Source organism: Nothobranchius furzeri, chromosome 3 (genome assembly GCF_043380555.1).
Source record: "Nothobranchius furzeri strain GRZ-AD chromosome 3, NfurGRZ-RIMD1, whole genome shotgun sequence".
NCBI classification, from domain to species: domain Eukaryota; kingdom Metazoa; phylum Chordata; class Actinopteri; order Cyprinodontiformes; family Nothobranchiidae; genus Nothobranchius; species Nothobranchius furzeri.
Window position 1 is genome coordinate 72,960,657 of NC_091743.1, and position 20,193 is coordinate 72,980,849.

The following is a 20,193-nucleotide window of genomic DNA, read 5'->3' on the forward strand; positions in this document are numbered from 1 at the left end:
CCCTGGGTCAGCCTGGGGGCCTCCTGATGGCAGGGCCCAAGGGGCATCCAGCAAGGATCCCAACCAACTCTCACCCGACATAATAATAATAATAATAATACTAATAATAATAATAATAATAATAATAATAATAATAATAATTAGGGATGTCCCGAGCCAATCGCATGATCGGAAAGCGGCCCCGATCACATCATTTCAGACTGCTTAGGACTCGAGCTTTACTTCCCGATCCAAGCCCCAATCTGGAGTTGGATACTGGGTTCAAATTACAGGAGAGCAACTTGGTTTTCCTTAAAGGTTGTCAGGCTCTCCTGATGCCCTGAACTTACACACCCAGAAGGAGCACAAAAGAGATCCAGTTTCTACCGATATTATATTGTTTATATGGACTCAGCGTAGCGGGGATTCTTTTGAGCAGAGATGCAGAGAGCGGCAGGCAGACCGCTGATCATTCATGATCTCCAGCTGACTTCTGCACACAGCCACCGTAACATTCTTTAAGTTTCTAAGTGGCGTCACCACAAAAAATGCAATTAACACACAGTCGTTCCTGTCCGTTTTCTCTCTGGTAAGTTCTGTCTGTACTTGAGCATGACGTGTGGACGCGCTCGCGCTGCAGCGCTTGTCACTGGCGCAGCCGGGCAGAGCAGCGCACACTCCGCTTTTTTTGCGGTCAATAGATAATTTTGATCTGCTAGTTAAAAAGTTACTTGTGAGGTGAAAAAGAAGGAAGCAGGCAGGAGTTTTTCTGGAGGAATGGGAGATGCAGGAAGATCAGAGACAGACAGGACAGGAAGACAGGAAAATAAAAACCAAGAAAACAAAACTAAGTTCTTAAAAAAATAAAATGTAGGTAGATTTATCCCACTACATGTTTGTACTTGTATGAAGCAATAATTTATCAGTATGTAGTATTTATATAGTTGATACAATTCAGATCTTCTTCAAAACTCCGCCCCATGCCCAGGGATGTATCTAAGCATTTTGGGGCTGAGGCACAGTAGACCCCTTCCAGGTATTTTCAGTTGAAGTGCTATCTGTTTTTATATTAGACTTTTTATATTTGCAATAAAGTCCAAAAGTGAAAAAATTATGTTATTTATTACTTGATTGTTCAAGCTTCCTCACAGAAGTGATCTGTTGTTAAAAATTAAAATGAAAAGGTAATTAAATTAAAAAATAAGGAACATTCTGGAACAGTTTCTTCCTTTTCTTTATTATTTTTTTGTATCGAAAGTATCGGATCGGGACTCGGTATCGGCAGATTCTCAAAATCAAATGACTCGGACTCGAGGGCAAAAAAACCTGATAGGGACATCCATAATATTAATAATAATAATAAAAATAATAATAATCAAACTTATATAGCACTTGTTTAGGACGCTCAAAGGCACTTGCATGCACTCTCACATTCACACACTGCTAGTGATGGTAAGCTACTTTGTATCCACAGCTGCCCTGGGGTGGTCTGACAGAGGCGAGGCTGCCATTTGGTGCCATCGGCCCCTCTGACCATCACCAACACAGGCAAGTTGGGTGAAGTGTCTTGCTGAAGGACACAACAGCAGAATACCCCAGGTGGGAGCTGGAATCGAACCCATGACCCTCCAATCATGAGGCAACCTGCTCTACCACCTGAGCTACTGCTACTGAAGAACCACTGGCTCTACTCTGGGCCAGGCTACCCATGGGCTTGGCCTACCATTAACATTGGCCAATATTGACATTGAATTTTAAAAATTCTGTATCGTTTTTCAGTCTCCTAACAACCCAACCATTGCACAACATACACATGATTGTTACAACTCCTGAGTTCCTGAGCTTATTTAATAGCAATTCAACGTATCCTGGTTCAGGACCCTGGACAGCACCCTCCAGCTCTTGCCCCTCTATGCGCTTCAGAGGATCATCACCACGGAGAGGGGCACACTGAGGCTCCTCCACACCTGCCTGCCTGTGGACACTAGCTGCGACCGATCAGGAATCACCCCTCATGCCTCCACAAAAGGGAGCCGCTGCAGTTCACTTGAGAGCTTCAGAAGGAGAAAGAAAGAAGTTGAGAGGGAGGCAGGAAACAGGGGAGACCGACAACGACGAGAGAGGAGAGAACAACAGAGGGTGACATCAAAGACAACGACAGAAAGAAAAGGAAGGAAAGGATACCGGTTCCAAGTGATAGAGGGGGAAGACTTTCTACCACCTTCAACCTGCCACTGACAAAACCTGAGCTGTCAGGAGAGGATCACCTGGAGCCATTGAGAAAAGCAGAACGTGAGATGCTGGCTCCTTGCTGAGCCGTATTTGATGGACTGAATCTTTTTCAATCTTTGAGGATTAGTTTACTAAGTCGAACCTCTGCCCTTTTGTTGAGTTTGCCATTTCACAGTTTATTTACAGAGACACCTTTTGTTAATAAAATTCCTGTAAGATAATACTTAGTCCCTTATTTTGCTCACTCCACACTAGTGTTGCCCCTCCTGGTAATTTCTAGGCCAGGAGGAGTGTAACGATGATATACACCAAACTCCTCAGATATTTCTTCTCTGTCTTGAAATTTTAAACTATGACATATCTTAGGTAAAGTTTTTGAAATAGTTTACTTTATGTGGCTCGACTAGTGAAGTAGGAATCTGCCCTGTGTAGTGAACATACGCTGACCTCACAGCACGTGATGACATGTAGCTGGCTAGCTAACAATTGACTAAAACAAGAATCTTAACCCAAGGAATCATTTTCTTATCTGAAGATATTTATAAATGTTTTATCACCATAGCTGCAATGTACAGCAAAATAAAAATTCAGACGAATTAGCACACACATCTTAACACCACGTTTAGGGATACCCAGCTGCTGGTGGAGACAAAGTAAATATGGCACTTTCCTGTTAACTTAAATTGAAGCCATTGTCACTTTGCACAGAAAATGCTCTAGGTGACCGGTAGAACATGTCTACTGGAGCTTTGTTTTCTGACTTTTCTCCTTCTTCCCCACAACAGACCAGTTAAGCATGTGCACTGCTGCAGACTCTGCCCCGATTCAGCTGTAGACACCCCCCCCCCCCCCCCCCACACACACACACACACACACCCCACACCCCCCAACCCTAAACCAGAACCCCAGGGTGCTTTCAATGCAGCATAACTCAGGAATGAAGAGAAGCATGAAAGGTTGTGTTTGCATAGTGTAACCAGCATTTTTAACACAACCCTCACAGAATCTTCTGCCCTGAGCAGCGAGCTGACTTCAGCTGGTTGGATCAAACAGCAAATTCACCCCAACCAATCCCAAGAGCCATTTTAACCCTCGCCGCAGGTTGCAGACCCTTACCCTAACCCTTTCAGTACCGGGGTAATGGTGGCACAGGAGTTAAGTGCTCGCCCCGTAATCGGAAGGTTGCAGGTTCAAGCCCCACCAGCATGTGAATATGTGTGTGTGAATGGGTGAATGACTGATTGTGTTGTAAAACCCCTGGGGGGGTTCCAGGACTCTAGAAGGCGCTATATCAAATACAGGTCATATACCAAATCCACGGGGCTTTGTTCCAAACCCTTGGAGCAGCATAGGGAGTCCTGAACAGAGCTGTTGGTGTGTTTTAAATGGATGTAGGATATCAGAGTCATGAGTCTGAGCAGGAGCTTCTCAGCTCTCTGTGAGGATTTGATCTGAGATAAAGCTGACCTCCTTCTTCACATTGTGTGACTTTATTTATCTGAAGCCAGGAGAGCAGAATACTGCCTCTGAGATGGCTTGAGTTGAAGAGGAGGTCCTGCTGTAGTGAAGACACAGTGAGCAGTAGTGATCAGGGGCCGTCAGTGAGTTCTGGAGAATCCCAGAATGGCTTTGGATTCTGTGTCACCCACCATTTTATATTTCTGCTATGAGAAGGGGAGCCTTATCATTCTTACTGATCTGGATTCTGATTCACTCTTCAGAGCTGATCTCAGATCAGATCAGGCCTGCAGTTCTTCTCACAGCCCTCCTGTTTATCTGTAGATGTTTCACCAGCATACAGAAACACATCTGAGCCCAAAGGAAGCGGCTCACACTAAATACTGCTGACACCGTCATCACCTGTGAGATCAAAGTCAGCACAGAACAAAAGAGGGGGACATTTTCAATTTCACCACAATCCACCCAAGGCTGTTGTTTCCACTGAAAGTGTTTTTTTTTTTTTTTTTGGACTCGGTAGCACAAACTGTGTGATGCTTTCGGGCGTTTTGATCCAAATTTGAAAACATTTAACATTTTTCACACCACGCCAAATGCTTCAGTTAATGTGGTGCAGTGGCTTTAAAAGATGCAGCTCCAAAGGGGACACATTAGTTTGGAGCTGGGGTGAAATCTTTAAAGCTGCACTTCTTAAAACAGAGATCAATGAAAAACAGGATTATAGTCGCTAGTGTACGTGTAAATCTGTTTGTTTGATGAAAAGTTTCCCAAATTATAAATGGAAGCGACGGGATCCTTGTTGAGTTTTTCAGTGACGTTATTAACCATAATTGTCTAAGATACTCAGGTTTTTCTTATGTTGCCACATTAGATTTTATTCCTGCTTTAGTTCATCTACTTGCACCCGGGAGAGAAGACATTTTTTAGACGAAACCAACCCCAGATGAGTACAACTTCACAGTGCAGAGTGTATTAGCGTGTGTGCAGATGGAGCACTCTTTCCCAATATACAAGGAGATTAAAGCCAGTCTGAAAATGGGAAGTAGCTCTCTGGAAAGCTATGAAGTCGTTTAATTTCTCCAGTTAAGATAAAATGGAGCCCTTGAGGTAGTTTTTCCAGCATGACTTTAAGACCCGACAGCGCCTTTGTGTGTGTGTGTGTGTGTGTGTGTGTGTATGTGTGCAGCCCACACAGCGTCAGCTGGGCTTATCCTTCTGCTAGGATGGAGTATTTTACTCTGCAGCGGCTTGTCACTGCTCTTGTTCAAGAAAACAGAACGTCAAGCATGTCTGCTGTGTGAGTAAATGTATTATGTTAAAGCTGCAATGGCAAACTTGGAAAACACGTTAGTGTAAAACCTTTTTTCATGCCTCTCAACACTGTTCTAACACAGTATAACTATAAATATACTGTGGAGATTAATAAAAACGATGAATTAATTAAGTGGTTCTCTCAAATATGTCTACAAACCAATAACACGTTTCGGATGCTCTACCTTGTGTCCTCCAGCATCACGGATTTCCGGTTCCAGCAGAAGTGTTCCAGGGAAGATGCCCGAGGGGAGTGGTGAATGTTTCGTCATCCTGTTTGCATTGAAAACGTTGCTTGTTATAGATTAGCAACACACCACTGCTGCAGTAATGAATAATAATTCGTACTTGAATGTACAGATCCTGGATATGAAAAGGATAGACTGAATTTTGCTGAAGTGGTTGCATGGAGCTGTTCTAACCAGTCAGTATTTTACCTGCTGTAAACAAAAGTTAGAGCAGGTGTCAAAACCTTTTGGGACAAAGGTGGCGATTGCATCAATACAAGCAAACATGTTGCCATTACATTTCAGACATTTGGAAATTAGATTTGTATTGATGCTCCCTGTTCAAAAAATAATAATTTAATCAGAATAAAACAGAGAAAGTATTTGATTTCTGTAGAAAAGGATCTGTAAAGCTGTAAAGATGAAAGGAAAGTAACATTATCCCTAGCAACTGCAGAATCTGGATCCATCTGCCTTCAATTAAGTTTTAGGATACTTGCTCACAACTATTTTATTATTATTATTATTATTATTATTATTATTATTATTATTATTATTATTATTATTGTTATTATTATTAATAAACTACTTTTATATAGCACCTCTCAAGATAAAAATCATGAGGAGCTTTACAAGAACCAAAAAACCAAAAACTGACTATCCATACATTTGTTTATTTATGTATTACTTTATTTTAACATTTTTTTTTTCTGAAACAGCAAGCGATCTACTTTCACCCAAGGTGGCGGTCAAGCTCATCCATCCAATCACAACTAATCTAAGCAGACAAACCGAAAAATAACAAGGCGAGTTTTATAAAAATATCCATTATTTACGTGCATTTATTGTGTTTATGTGCTTGCTCTAAGTCCATGTTGGTCATATTTGCAATTATATTTATTTAAGTTAAGCTGAGTGAGTCTGAAACAAACCAGCTTAACATTTCCTCTCTCTCTCTCTCTCTCTGTGTGTGTGTGTGTGTGTGTGTGTGTGTGTGTGTGTGTGTGTGTGTGTGTGTGTGTGTGTGTGTGTGCATAATCACTTTATTTGTTTGGTGAACGTGGGAGCTTGTTCCACGCTGTCGTGAGTCTGAATCAGCTAAAGAGAAGCAGAAGAACCCAAAGCTGTGAATTGGTATTGGTGTTTCTGCATCATGTCACACTTAATCTGTGTGTTTTTACAAAAAGAAAATGTTGGAAGCTCAGAGTGGGTTTCATTTTTCTCTATTTTTGTCATTTATTTAGTTTTATTTAGTGTTTTAGCATCAAAACTCAGCAGCTGTTTGGCTCAAAAGCAGAATCAGAATCAGCTGAAATGAGGAGCAGATCCAGCAAGCACAGAGCTTTTTAAAGCAATGCATGCTCAATAAATGCCCATGGAAGAAAAATAAGTGTTTACGTACCATATAAGTAAACGGTAAAAGGAGAAAGGTAGAAATATCTGAAAGACCAAACTGTTTGCAGGTGAAGATGCAGAGGATCAACTTTATGTCTAAAATCAAAATATGCTGCTGTCACCGAGACTGTTTACCCAATTTACAAACATGACTACACCACCATTTATACATTTCCTTGTGAAGCAGTCATGTTTGTAAATTTGTGATTTGTGTTATTTTAACATTTATTTTACTTTCATAGCCTCATTTCATCCTCCTTCAAAAGGTGCTGCCTTTTTGCAGGCCATAGTAGGAAATAAGATCTTTGTTCTTAATCAGTTTTGCTTGGTTGAATGACGGTTAAACATAAAATGCCTGTTTGTGAAGATGCTTTTTGTTTTCTATTCTATCTATCTATCTATCTATCTATCTATCTATCTAGATATATATAGATATAGATATATATATAGATATATATAGACATATAGAGATATATAGAGATATATAGATATAGATGTAATTGTAGCAATACATACAGATTTATATCTATATATATATATATATATATATATATATATATGTATATGTGGTGGCTTAGCTTGTCTTCGTCGTTTATAATTTTATATTAAATAACTCGGGGCACCACCCAGTTTTGTCTGTGTGAACTGGGACACTGGATTTAATATTTATCTTCTTCTCAATGTAATCAGTCTCAAAGTTAACACCACATTTTAATCCAAAGGATGAATTCTTGACAGAATGCATTAATTATTCCAGAGAATTGCTAGACAATGATTAGGCGTTATTTACGTTTTGTGAATTTATTACAAAATCAGTTAATACATTGGCAAAAAGACCAAACACAGCTAATAGTTTCATGCATGGAATTAAGAAAATTGTTAACCCAAAGCTTTATGGCAGTGATAGGAAATAACTGATCCATAATGAAATTTAAAATTCGGTGACACCAGGGTTATAAAAAAAAATATTAGGAATAACTTCACTAAGGAGAACAAGTGAGCGTGTGTGTGTTCCTATGGGTTTAGGAATACAGGTGTGTGTGTGTGTGTGTGTGTGTGTGTGTGTGTGTGTGTGTGTGTGTGTGTGTGTGTGTGTGTGTGTGTGTGTGTGTGTGTGTGTGTGTGTGTGTGTGTGTGTGTGTGTGTATGTGAATAAGGGTTCGTGTGCAGCAGAGAAAGAAGATCAATTTTGAGAGATAAACAAGAATGTGGATCGAAAATAACAAGCCATAAAAGTTTAAGTCTGACCCCGGCTTTCCACAGGAGCCGTCAGCAGCACGTTGCTGCAGCAGCACGTCATAGCTGCTGATAGGAACCGCTGTGGTCAACAGAACCTTTTCCACCAGAGCTGTCAGCAGCCGTCAGCAGCGCGAGTCGGCCGCGTCTCAGGGGCAGCATGTCGCGGCCCTTACGCGCCAGTTCTATTTACTACGCGCAACGCCTCTGAAACGGGTCAAGTTGGACATTTTTGGGGAAGGAAAGACAGGAAATCGGACACGGAAATGGAGAGAAGCTCCCGAGATTTTCAGAATAAAGAACATACTGCCTTCCGGTTGCTTTACTTTAAAAAAGGTTACTAACTGTGCGGCCCCGTGAGAAGTTATCACCTAGCTAGCGGTCTCCTTAGTTTTTCAGGTCCGTATTGGCGATTATAAATTGGACAGAACATAAAACACAAACCATGTTGTAATTTTCTCCTGCTTGTTGTTGTGTTTACTGACGAAGTCACTCGTGTGACTTCATGCTCTGTCGGTGACTGCTGCTCCCCTGCTGCTTCGCGTCTCGTGGGAAGGGCCAAGCAGCAGCTTACGCGAGCAAGACGTGCTGCTGCAGTAACGTGCTGCTGACGGCTCCCGTGGAAACCCGGGGTGATATCTCTGATCGGGCTTAGCAGGAAAAGTCAGCCAGATGAAAATGATTCACAGACCTGCTTTCCGTCGCCGGGAGGGTGACCAGTGACTCCAACCGCCTTGGGTTCCTGCCTCATGGCTTTTTTTGGATTAAATGTTACTGGCTCCCTGTTCGGTCAATGTTGGTCTTGAAATGAGAGGATGTGGTAATCCTCGATAGTGGCTTGACTTTTTGGTTCCTTCACCTCTGCGGCCTCGAAACGTGGAATTCAGATCGCGGGCCCAAGTTATTCCAAAATGGAGCCCAATCATCAAACTGTGTTCCAAATTGTTTTTACTTTTAATGTCTCAAGAACATGCAGACTTCCGGTTTCACGTAGGAAGTCAAAACAAAACAAACGGAGTTGCTTCTAAGTTTTACCGTAACTTTTGAGAGCTAATTGCTTTAAAGCACTGGGTTCTGCTGGGCCAGATGAAAAACAGCCTGCAGGGAATGAGTTTAAGGTGTCCTTTGTTCTTAAACTGCCGCCACGAGGTTGGGATGGGTGCTTAAATAACCTTTTGGGCACACTCACCTGTATCTTACTAAAAAAAAACACTGGAGGGAACAGTGGCTCTTCTAAATAAACTACCTTTTCCAAGAGGGGAAATACATGATCACAGTTTAACACAGTTATTCATATAAAGCCTCAAAAAGTATCACTTTAGCATCAAAGTATTACTTTAAACAGGAAAGAATAAAATTCATGTCTTAAAACTGAACAGTTTTACCATTAGCATGAATTTTAACTGGAGAAACACCAAATGACAGAGGTTGAACATAAAAGGAAACACAAAACTAACACTTTAGGTCTGTGGCTGATAAGATTTTAACTTAGAGCACCTTGATTTCTATTTTAAGGGTGAACAATCTAAACACCTTCTTTGATTATAGATAAACAGAAAAATACCAGGGTTTTGATAAAAGCGAGATCCTGGAATCTTCCAGAATTACCCTTGAGAAGTTTTAAGAACACCCGGCCTGGGGGGGAGGGGGAGTCAGTTTTTGGCAGGTTGAGGTAAGACAGGCCAAGTCCTGATAATGTCCGGCTTAACAAGTCACTTGGTAAAATTTACGTTCCTGGGAGAAAAATGTAGGAGTTAACCAGCATGCCCAAGTGCGGGCCAGTTTCAAATTCCCCTCTTTATTTTCTTCTGCTAAATGTGAAAGAACCCTTTGTGTGAAAATGTTATTGTTCCTTTCCGTGTAAATCCATACAAAGTTTAACCTGAGGATATAAAATGTGGATTTCCGCTACATGATATATTTCTAGCTATATAATGTTAGAATGTTGATGAGGCATGAAAACTTGTTTCAAACTCATTTGTTTTCCAGATTTGTTGCCGTAGCTTAATTAATCTCTTCCTGTACTGATTTCCCTGTCTCTTCTCTTCCTTTTGATTTTTTTCACCTAACTAATCCCCCCCCCCCCACACACACACACACACACACACACTCACATACAGTCTTTCCTAATATGTTCCTCCCCCTGCTTATCTCTTACTGTACTTTCTCTCATTTCTAATTATCTCCACATCCATCTCCTGTCATCCTTCTCTATCTGCAGGGTTTCTGCTTCTTCCTCTTCTCTCTGTGTCATCACTGCCCTCTGTTGTTGCACTCGTGTGTCACATCACACAGCTCAGGATGAGCTAGTGTTCTGGTGCAGCTTCTCTGTTAATGTTTTCCAGCAGCTGCCCTTCAGCAAAGCCTCAAACCCCAGCAGGTGTGTGTGTGTGTGTGTGTGTGTGTGTGTGTGTGTGTGCGTGCGTGCGTGCGTGCGTGCGTGCGTGTGTGCGTGCGTGCGTGCGTGCGTGCGCGTGTGTGTGTATGTGTGATAGAGGTTTCCTGTTCTGTTCATGTTTTGCATGTTGTCTTTGTTTGTGATTATTGAAACTGTTTCTCTTTACTTGATAATTTCCGTCCCTCACTTGTTCATTTTATTTTACTTCTTGATGAGCTGCATGGACAGTTAAAATTCTTGTTAACATAAAAGACAGTTGCACCTCCAGATCCAAACAATCACAAAACAAAACATACCAAAACAAAGTGTAGAGGGTTAAATGTGGTTGCTTTTAAGCCTAATGTATTACCTTTACTTATGACCAATAAGCTGTGATACTCTATATAAATATAGAATATCAACCTGCTTGGTCTTTTGATGTTTAATCAGAAGATTCTAGGATTCTTTGCTTTTTCAGGGATCAAACACACTTCTTATGAATTCAGACAGAGTCAGGTTTATAAAAGATAAGAAATTTATTTTCTAAACAAATAAAAACATGACAAGTTAACCGAGGCTACTGTGATGGATGAATCTAAGAGGATGGGATGTAATGTATGGTGACTATGTGTGAATGTGAGGGTATAAGAACCTTCGTATCTAGAAGACTGAGTTCTTGGTGAAAAGAATTTGGTTTGCATTAAGCTCTGAAGTTTGTTCTCATCAAAATGGCATCAGACGCAATCTGGCTGTGTTCTACGTACCCCTGAGGAGACCCCTTCTGGATCCGAGATGTCGGGGTGGCCGGGCGACCCCAAGGTACCGAAGTTGTAGAAAAGATTGCAGTACGACCAGGTCAGTCCAGAGTCATCTCCCTGATCACAACAGATAGATGAAATTGTTTGCGTCTAGAACAGCTGTTTCTGAATAGCTGAAGGAACCATTTTGCTGTGTCAGCTGTAGGCAGCTTTTAGTTTGTCGAAAGCTTCGGGGTAAAGAGGGTTCTCTCTGGATGGACTGTCCGTAGCTTGCTCTAGAACTGACTCACCATCTAGCGAGCTCTGTTTTAATATTCTCATATTATGAATTATTGGCCAACCGGGACATGCCATATTAAGGGGTGTTAACAAGCAAACCTCAGAATGTCACGCCTCTTTCAGATACAGGACACAGGCTGACATTGTGTTCCTCCTGAAATGCCAACAAGGTTTGCAGAGCCTTGTTGCTTGTTGGAAGGTAGAATATGAAATCCACCTTAGAGCTGGAATTTATGTCTTCCGGTGACCGGTGGCATGTAGGTCAGTTTTTAGGGGAAACCTGACCATTGCTGGATGTTACAAAAGTAAGATCTGTTGCTGCTGAGACTATGAACTGCTCTCCAAATCCTTTCTTATCGCTCACAGAGATTGGTCTTTCTGCGGAGCTGGAGACTCATCCTATAAGCTGAGATCCGGCGGTGATTACAGGAAGTATAAGTTCTGGCTGTGGGAAGCTCAAAAATGTAATTATGCATCATGGCTGCTGCAGAGATTTAACCCAGCTCTGTGGTTGATCAGCGTTGGCAGCGTGTTTCCAGCTCAGGGAGTTGAGAGGAAAGTCCAGATTATGTAAAGATTCAGAGACGAGCCTGATTCCAGCAGACATCTGAGGGAGGAATCTGCTGTGTCCGATGTATCATACGTGCTCTAAAAGTGCACCTCTCAGCTTTGTGAGACAACAATTTGCTTCATCTCCATAAGAACATGGATCGTTACAGCTGGTACCACAGGAAAGGAAGAAGCTGGTCGCTGAGCAAGAAGAACAGAAGGACCTCTGAAACAATCTATGCAAAGAGATGAAAAAAGGGAATTCTTTTAGAAAGTAAATTCTTTCATTTTTCACATCTGATTTCTGCTTGTTTACTGTGATTTTCTTTGGAGTGTAATACAGTAAGCTTTAATTGTTTGTTTTTATTATGGTTTGGCATAATGAGAGAATGGCACTTTTGTAGATTATTTTATTCTTGGGGATGTTTTTGTGAGAAGAGTCGACTTCCACAAGCTGCAGCTTCAGCCATTTTGATTTCAGCTCATGAGATTTGGTAGATTTATTTTATCAAACTAAATAACTTTAATAAACGTTGGTCTTCAGCTGCGATACGATTATTCATAAAAGAAAAAATAGAACTTCCAAACATGCTCCCATCTTTCTGTTGTGTAGAAACTCTAAAACAATTATTTAAATGTAGCAAATAAAAAAAAATTAAACTGAAGATGATTTTCAGTCCCTCAAATAAACATAAGATGTGGTTAATAAAACCTGCGGAGAGTGTGAGATTGTCTTTTAAACACAAAATCACCCTTAACTCAAAGAAGGAGTCTTAGAAGGTAGAAACACTTTTTGAGTTGTTATCAAATCATCAAACTATCCTTGGAAGTCTCAGAGCAGAGAGGAAGCAGTGTGTGTGTGTGTGTGTGTGTGTGTGTGTGTGTGTGTGTGTGTGTGTGTGTGTGTGTGTGTGTGTGTGTGTGTGTGTGTGTGTGTGTGTGTGTGTGTGTGTGTGTGTGTGTGTGTGTGTGTGTGTGTGTGTATGATGAATGTTTGATTGTGTCAGGGGAGATTTATGACATATCTGGAGCAGAAACAGACACTTTGCTCATTAGAGGGAAAGGAAGGTGAAGGATGGATGGGGGATGAAAAGGTGAGGGGGGGGTAGGATTTAATTGCAAGAAATATAAAAGCCAGATTAAAAAAATTACTGAAGAGGCGATGATGGACTTTGAAAACCCAAATCAAGCTAAAAAGGTAAAGCAGAGTTAAAAAGAACTGAAGCTAGTTGTGATCATCATCTCACATCTAGTTTGAGTTAGCAAAAAAAAAAAAAAAAAGGAAATCATTAAAACAGAAACAGTAATTAGGTCTCTGTTTGAGAGGGAAAATGTTCAATCTCGTAGTAATTACAGCCTTTTCTTAATTAGAAGAGTCGTTTTTAAAATGATCTCTTAATGTTCATGTTGAGCTTGTGAAACATCCAAACAGTGAATGATGCGTTTCAACGAGTCACAGGAACAAAACGAGTCTCCTGACTGGATGAAAGTCCATAGGAATCCTTTTGTATTTGGAGCAGAGGATCACTTAGGACCACTGAGGTCTTTAGAACATTGGAGTTTTCTAAGAAAACATGTTTCTGTCTCTTAAGGCAAGGCAGCTTTATTTATAGAGCACATTTCAAACACAGAGGCAATTCAATGTGCTTTACAATTTTCAGGACATGATATGAAAACACATAAAAACACAAATTTAAATACGGTGTAGGAGACTATTTTAATGTCCCTCAGAGTGCTCATAGTGACCCATTATAATCAGACATAATCATTAAGAAATGGTTTTTCACTGATGGACCTTTTTAAAGAACTGAAGCCAGTAAACAGGAGCAGCCCAGAAATAAGTTCTTGTACCCCTAAGAAGCCATGGCATCTTTTTGTTTTCCTCTATTGTCTAATGAAGCCAGCTAGAGGCTAACACTGAGCTAACAATGATAATGGTGAATTAGAAGCAAATAGTCAGCTCTAAACATATCTTAAGCTACTTTTTCAATTACCAACATCTGGATATTACAGTGAAACATTTGTGTGAATGGTGAATTAGAAGATATAGAATGCACTACCCAAATTAGACCACCGCATGTCATGCTTACTGCATTCCTACATGTTGCACCTTTAACAAGTGTTTCCCACTGCGAACTTGGAAAATAAACTGCAGCTTCTATAACAAATATTGCTAGATAAAATTTTTGCCTTAGAATTACACCCAACAGAATTAAGGACTTGAATTGTTTCCCTTATTTTAACAGTCATTTCAGTGCCAAACTTTATATTTATTGTTTATTGGTTGTTTTAAATTGAAATATGTTGTAGTTCATAGTTAGGGTCATAAATGAGGCTTAATAATAAAGTAATAATAAAGTAATGAATAAGAAACAATAGCAGAACAATGTTGATTAGGTTTTTTCTGAAGCCAAAAATAATGATGCTCATGTATTCTGCCCAGTAAATCTAATTATTTTAGAGCATGTCCGTGTGTGTGTGTGTGTGTGTGTGTGGGGGGGGGGGGGGGGGGGGGGCTCCTTATTAACTGTGGCAGAACTTTTCTTGTTTGCATGCACATATTAATGTGTCTGCAGAGCGCCTGGACCAGCAGGGCAGAGCTAATGTGCATATAGGAATAGAAATGAAAGGAATGAGGATGAAGAGGAAAAGGAAGGAGGTCGTGAGAGAGGAGCAGAATAACATTGAGTTAACGGGCAGTGCTTTATGCATAACAGCCATGTCATTCCAGGGTTGTGTTTTGTATTTATTGCTCATTATTGTTTGTCATTTATTGTCATTAATGTTTAATTTAAAATTTTGTTGCAAACTAAAGATCACATTCAGATTATGCATAATTCACATACAGCTGGATTTAGCTGTGGTCATTATTTAAGGAGATATTATACAAAAGTAAAATAAACCGGCCTGTGGGGTCGAACAATAAACTCAGATAAACTATTTACCATGATAGAACTTATAGTAACACTTAAAATAGTGTTTTGCTATTGCAGATTGGGTATTTGTATAGTGCTAGGGTTCTACAACCCCCCAAAGTGCTTCACAACACAACACAGTCATGCACACACTGGTGATGATGAGCTACACTGTAGCCACAGCCGCCCTGTGGCGTGCTGACAGAGGTGATCTTACAATAAGAAAAAGTAGAAGTAAATGCGAAGTATTTATTTAAGAGTCAGATTGTGCAGAAAGGTTTTAATAAGTTTGTAAAAATCAAAGCAAATTAATGACATATTTTTATCGTATTTGCAGCAGTTTGCAGGTTACTCTCACCTTAAAAGAGTGGTATTAAAATTCCAATGTAAACAAAACGTTTCCATTTAAAATGTAAAAAAACCTTTCAAAAAGACATCAACTATAACATCATCTATGAGTATCAGTATTTCCCATACCATGCTGATTTTTGTGTCATTAAAGGTGCACCTAATGATTAATTGAGTTTATTATTCTTAAGTTATTTTCTGGCCCACTGCGTCCGGCCCAAGATACAGTCTCAAGGTGTCACAACAAAACATTATTATTAACACATGATCATTCATATCTGTTTAAATCCTCTGGTACTCTGTTTTTTAATCGTTCCTGACACGCTCCGCTCATCGTGTGCTGCGGTGATTTCACCTCACTGACGCAGCATCGAAACGCGCACTCCACTTTGCGGTCAGGAGATCCCTTTGATCTGCTCAAAAGTAACTGATGAGGTGAAAAAGTAAGAATCCAGGAAGCAGTTTTTCTGGAGAGTTTAGAGGAGATGCAGGAAGATGAGAGACAGACAGGACAGGAAAATACTTACATAAAAACAAAAAAATAAAACAAAGTGTTTAAAAAGTAAAATGTAGGTAGATTTATCTCCACGACAAGTTTTTACCTGTATAAAACAATAAGTTATACACATGTAAAATTTATACATCTGATACATTTCAGATCAACTTCAAAACTCAGTCACACACCCAGAGCCGTTTCAAGGCATTGTGGGGGCCAAGGCAAAACGAAAAAAAGGGCAGATGCGTTACATATGGAAGTCAAAGTGCCACATAATCATAAAAATTAAAGTAAAATTGAAAATTAAAAAAAAGCTTTATATATTTATAAATGAATTGAAACTTTCCAAATATAATGAAAATTTCTAAGTAACGTAAAAATACGAAGGAACATCTGTTGGTCAGAGGCTGAAATTTTGGGGACCACGGCTCAAAGTGAAAAGTGAATATTGTTTTTTAAATATATTTTATGTGCCGCTTTTTTTTTTACATAGGGCTTTTATGTATTCTGTAAAGATTGGTATGCTGAAAATCAGTTAACGTTTAAATAAAACATGTTTTGCATGAAGCATGAGGTTTTGGTTAGTAATTAATTGGGATAATAACAAATGACTGATTTGAACAGTGTTGATGAGGCAGAGTTTTGTTGCCAGTGTTCCTTTGAATAATGGCTTCAAACACGTATATAATAGTGTTAGTTTTTACGTAAACCATTGGATGAAATTACACAAACCCACTGATCTCTAGTTAAGGCTCTTGCAATAGTTTGTGTATGTGTACGTGTGTGTGTGTGTGTATGTGTTGGGGGAGGGTTCACTGGAACTTTGTCCTCACCAGTTTGAAAATCCTATCTGCGCCCTTGAGCATGCCGCTCTAACCCCTGACGGGGTCCGCTCCTTATCGGCACGCTGGTGCATGACCCAGATCTAACAACAGAACATGTCGGTCTTGAGGTCACTGATCAGTGATCTTGTTACATTTGAATCAGCCATATTCGATGGAGATTCTGCTACGAGTTGAGCATCTGGTGGTTTAATCAGCTGATCTGCAGTTTAAGGTTTGGAGATTCTGCTTTTCACTTGGTGAATGTGTGTCAGCATGTAAATGATGTCGACCCTCTCTGAGTGGCGCTTCCAGCTCCCCTTAATTTAATCTATCATATCGTAATGACATTGTAATTATTGGGGATAACATGATGCCGCAGTCCTGCACACCGGATTCAGTCAGGCTGAAAGTAAAAATATGAAAGTTGTTTATTCCTTTCATGCTGAAAGCTTGCCGTCTGTCAGTTTTTCGCTTGTCTGCAGCACCTGAGTGTGACAGTCAACCAAACTTTGATCCATTATTTAAAGCAGTGAAATCTCTACTCAGTCTAATAAATTATGCATGTATTTTTACACTTTGGTCACCATGAAAGGTTGGACTTCTGAATTCTATAAGTGATCTATACTAGCTATGATGATCCCATTAATGCTCCTCATGATCCTCAAACCAAAGGTTATAAAAGGAGAGAGAGAAAGACAAACAAAAATCTGATGAGTGAGTGAATAACCAAAGTGTGTTCATCTTTTATCTACATACCCACTTAATGGTGCACCTTTAAAGGATCTTTGTTTTATGCTTCTCTCTCTGGGATGGCAGCATGAGGTCTTCAGAGCCTCTGGGGCGTAAGAAGGAGAACAGAGTCAGAACTTCCTGGTTTCTGTCATTTTACAACCTTAACAAGCGTCCATGTGTGAGGAGGATCAGGGTATGCTTGAATGCATCCACCCACCCATAAAAAACATTCCTGTATTTGTTTTTACATGTTTTTTACACCCAGTGATGTCTGAAAATAGTTGATACCATTTATTTGTTTATAATTAGCTATAGCAATTTTACTTCTCTCTGTTTGTCATTTGTTTTTTTTTTTTGTTTGTTTTGTTTTTTTTTGTTATATGCCTGTTTGTGTGTTTGTGCCTTTGGCTTTTTATGTACAGCACTTTGGTTAGCTGACGTGCCATTTTAAACTGTACTTTGTAAATTAAATGGTATGGTTACCCAAAAATACACTCTGAAATGTGATTAAGAACAACTGGACAAAAATCATAAAAACTCCAGAATGGGAAAGAACTAGTCCTCAAACACAGACAGATTTATAAAAACGTAATAAAGAAGCCATACTGGATCCAATCCCTGTCGCTGTACACACTCAGACGCTGGCGTGGCCTCGTTTCTTGGTAAAGAACAAAACAAGAGGAAAACAAACATGTTTGACTTCATGAAATAAACATGAGCTGCTGGAGTCACATCTCACATCTGTCATGGTGGGACAGTTTAGAAACATTCCTGTTGGCAGCAGGGCCGTGCAGAGACCTTTGAAGGGGCGGGTGCTCAAAGTTAAAAAGGGGGCACATATAGAGCAAAGTTTTTAAACAGATTCGCGATCCAACAAGTTAAAAAAAATCAGATAATGAGACCCTTGGTTTCAAACAACATAATGTAAACTAGGAAAAATATGGCATTAATTAAGGTAACGTTATTTCATAAACAACTGTTTTAGTAAAAAGGAAGAAAAAAATGGAGAAAATCCCACAGTCATCATCACATACTCGTGATCTCATTGAAGGGGAGTGGTGAGATGCAGCAATGGCTGCGCTTGGGAATCATTTGGTGGTTTTACCCCCAATCCAACCCCTTAAAGCTGAGTGTCAAGCAGGGAGGCATTGGGACCCATTTTTACAGTTTTTGGTATGACACGGCCGAGAATCAAACCTGATCTCCAGTTCCAGGGAGGACACTACCACGAGGCCACTGAGCTGGTCCCATATTGTCCTTCCATCTGTATTTGTATTCAAAATTGACTAAAGACAGCTCATGTAAGAGGTGGTAAAATATGAGTAAAATAAAATAAGTAAAATAAATGCAACCACAGACAGTTATCCAGTGTGATCTACAGCTATGTTAGCTGAGATCTTTTCCTGTCTGTAGGAAATTCCTGATCCAATTCAATGATCTCACTCTGAACTTAACACTAAACATGAGAGCTCTGCTACCAACCGAACAACACCATTTACAGAAGCCCCCTCCCCCCCCCCCGAGAGAGAGAGAGAGAGAGAGAGAGAGAGAGAGAGAGAGAGAGAGAGAGAGAGAGAGAGAGAGAGAGAGAGAGAGAGGCAGAACATTCATCGCACAAAAATAGATCCTCAAAAGGACTTGGTCAAACTATTTCAAATGAACAGTTTAAACTCTGAACTTTATTACAGTCAGAAAACAGTGTGAACCCTGCCTCGTGTTTATCAGTTTTGACTTTTTCTATTTTCTAAATTTCTGATTGCAGCCCTGTCTGTGGCCACAAGTAGGTCTATGCTTTGGTTCAGAGAGTGGCATGAAGTGAAATAAATATTAGGGAACATAAAATAACTGGGGGGGGGGGGGGGGGGGCTTTTAACCCCGCCACCTCCTGAGTCACCTTTGCATGATGGGATAATTTAAGTTTCAGCCTCCTTAGAGCCTAAGCAGCATTAAGGAAGTGAGACATGATCTAAATGGGTGGACGTCGCTGTCCCTGGTGCTGAAGTTTAGTTTCATACGTTTCATGTCCCAGATTTGTGCTGCTTTATTTCCATAGGAGGGAAATTTTGTAGAAGCTTCCAAGGTTTCTCACCACAAACTGTATTCTCAGTACTATGAGGATGTTTGATGTGTGTCCTCGGAGCATCTACCGGCAAGTTAGGCCCTGTCTACACGTAACCGGGTATCTCCCAAAACGAAGATATTTTTCTATGATTCGGCGTGTCATCCACACAATAACGCAGACTCACGCAATGAAAAAGAATCTTTTTAAAAATGCGGGCCAAAGTGAAGATTTGAGTTTTCTACATTTTAAGTGTCTCTGTGTGGACAGAAATAACCAGAGTTTAGGTTTAGCGTCACTGTCTGCCCTTGTGCAACTTGTGTTTACACTTCAGCATGGGTGCCTTTAGAGCTGTGCTCGCGTTATCAATCATCCAAGTGCTTTTCGACTTTAAACTCCAAGTCTCAGTCTACACAAACGAACTAGGTGCCATGTTTCGAGTTTTGTTGAAATTGAACTACTGCCGCTTGGTCTGGCATGAATGTGCTTACCAATGCACTTATGTGTGGATGTTTCTTTTAAAAATGAGGTGGTATGGATGCTATTTTTTGGGAGGGCAGATATTCACTTAAAAAGAAAACCTGGCTATGTATGGACAAGGTCAGCCAGAAGCCCAGACCTCCTTCTCCCCTGCAACACTCCTTCTATGATATCCTCAGACTAGATAGGATCTCCTTCTAGTGAGACAAGGTTACCAGAGGGAAGCATCATAATCAGGGGCTCTGCTCGCCCCACAACTCCTAGGCCACCCTAAAATGGAAGATTATTACATTCCATATCATGTTGTTTAAGTCCAAATCTCAAGAACAGCAGCAGGTTGGAATGTAGACGGTCTGGTAAATCGAAAGTTTCACCTTTCAGATCAGCTCCCTGATCCGTCCTTTGCTTGCTCAGTTCCATCATCAATCCTCAAAAGGGTTAAACTGTTCTGCCTGAGGCAGACTCAAGGATTTGTAGATAATGTGTTGTGTATCAGAAATGAGTGCAAGGTAAAATTGTTGACCTTCAGAATTAAAGC

At 40.3% G+C, this 20,193-nt stretch overlaps 1 protein-coding gene across 10 annotated transcripts in view; it reads left to right on the forward strand.

Moving 5' to 3' along the window:
- Nucleotides 1-20,193, forward strand: part of grip2b (glutamate receptor interacting protein 2b) — a 217,787-nt gene that overhangs the window by 117,655 nt on the left and 79,939 nt on the right. The gene's annotated exons all lie outside the window — the stretch shown is intronic.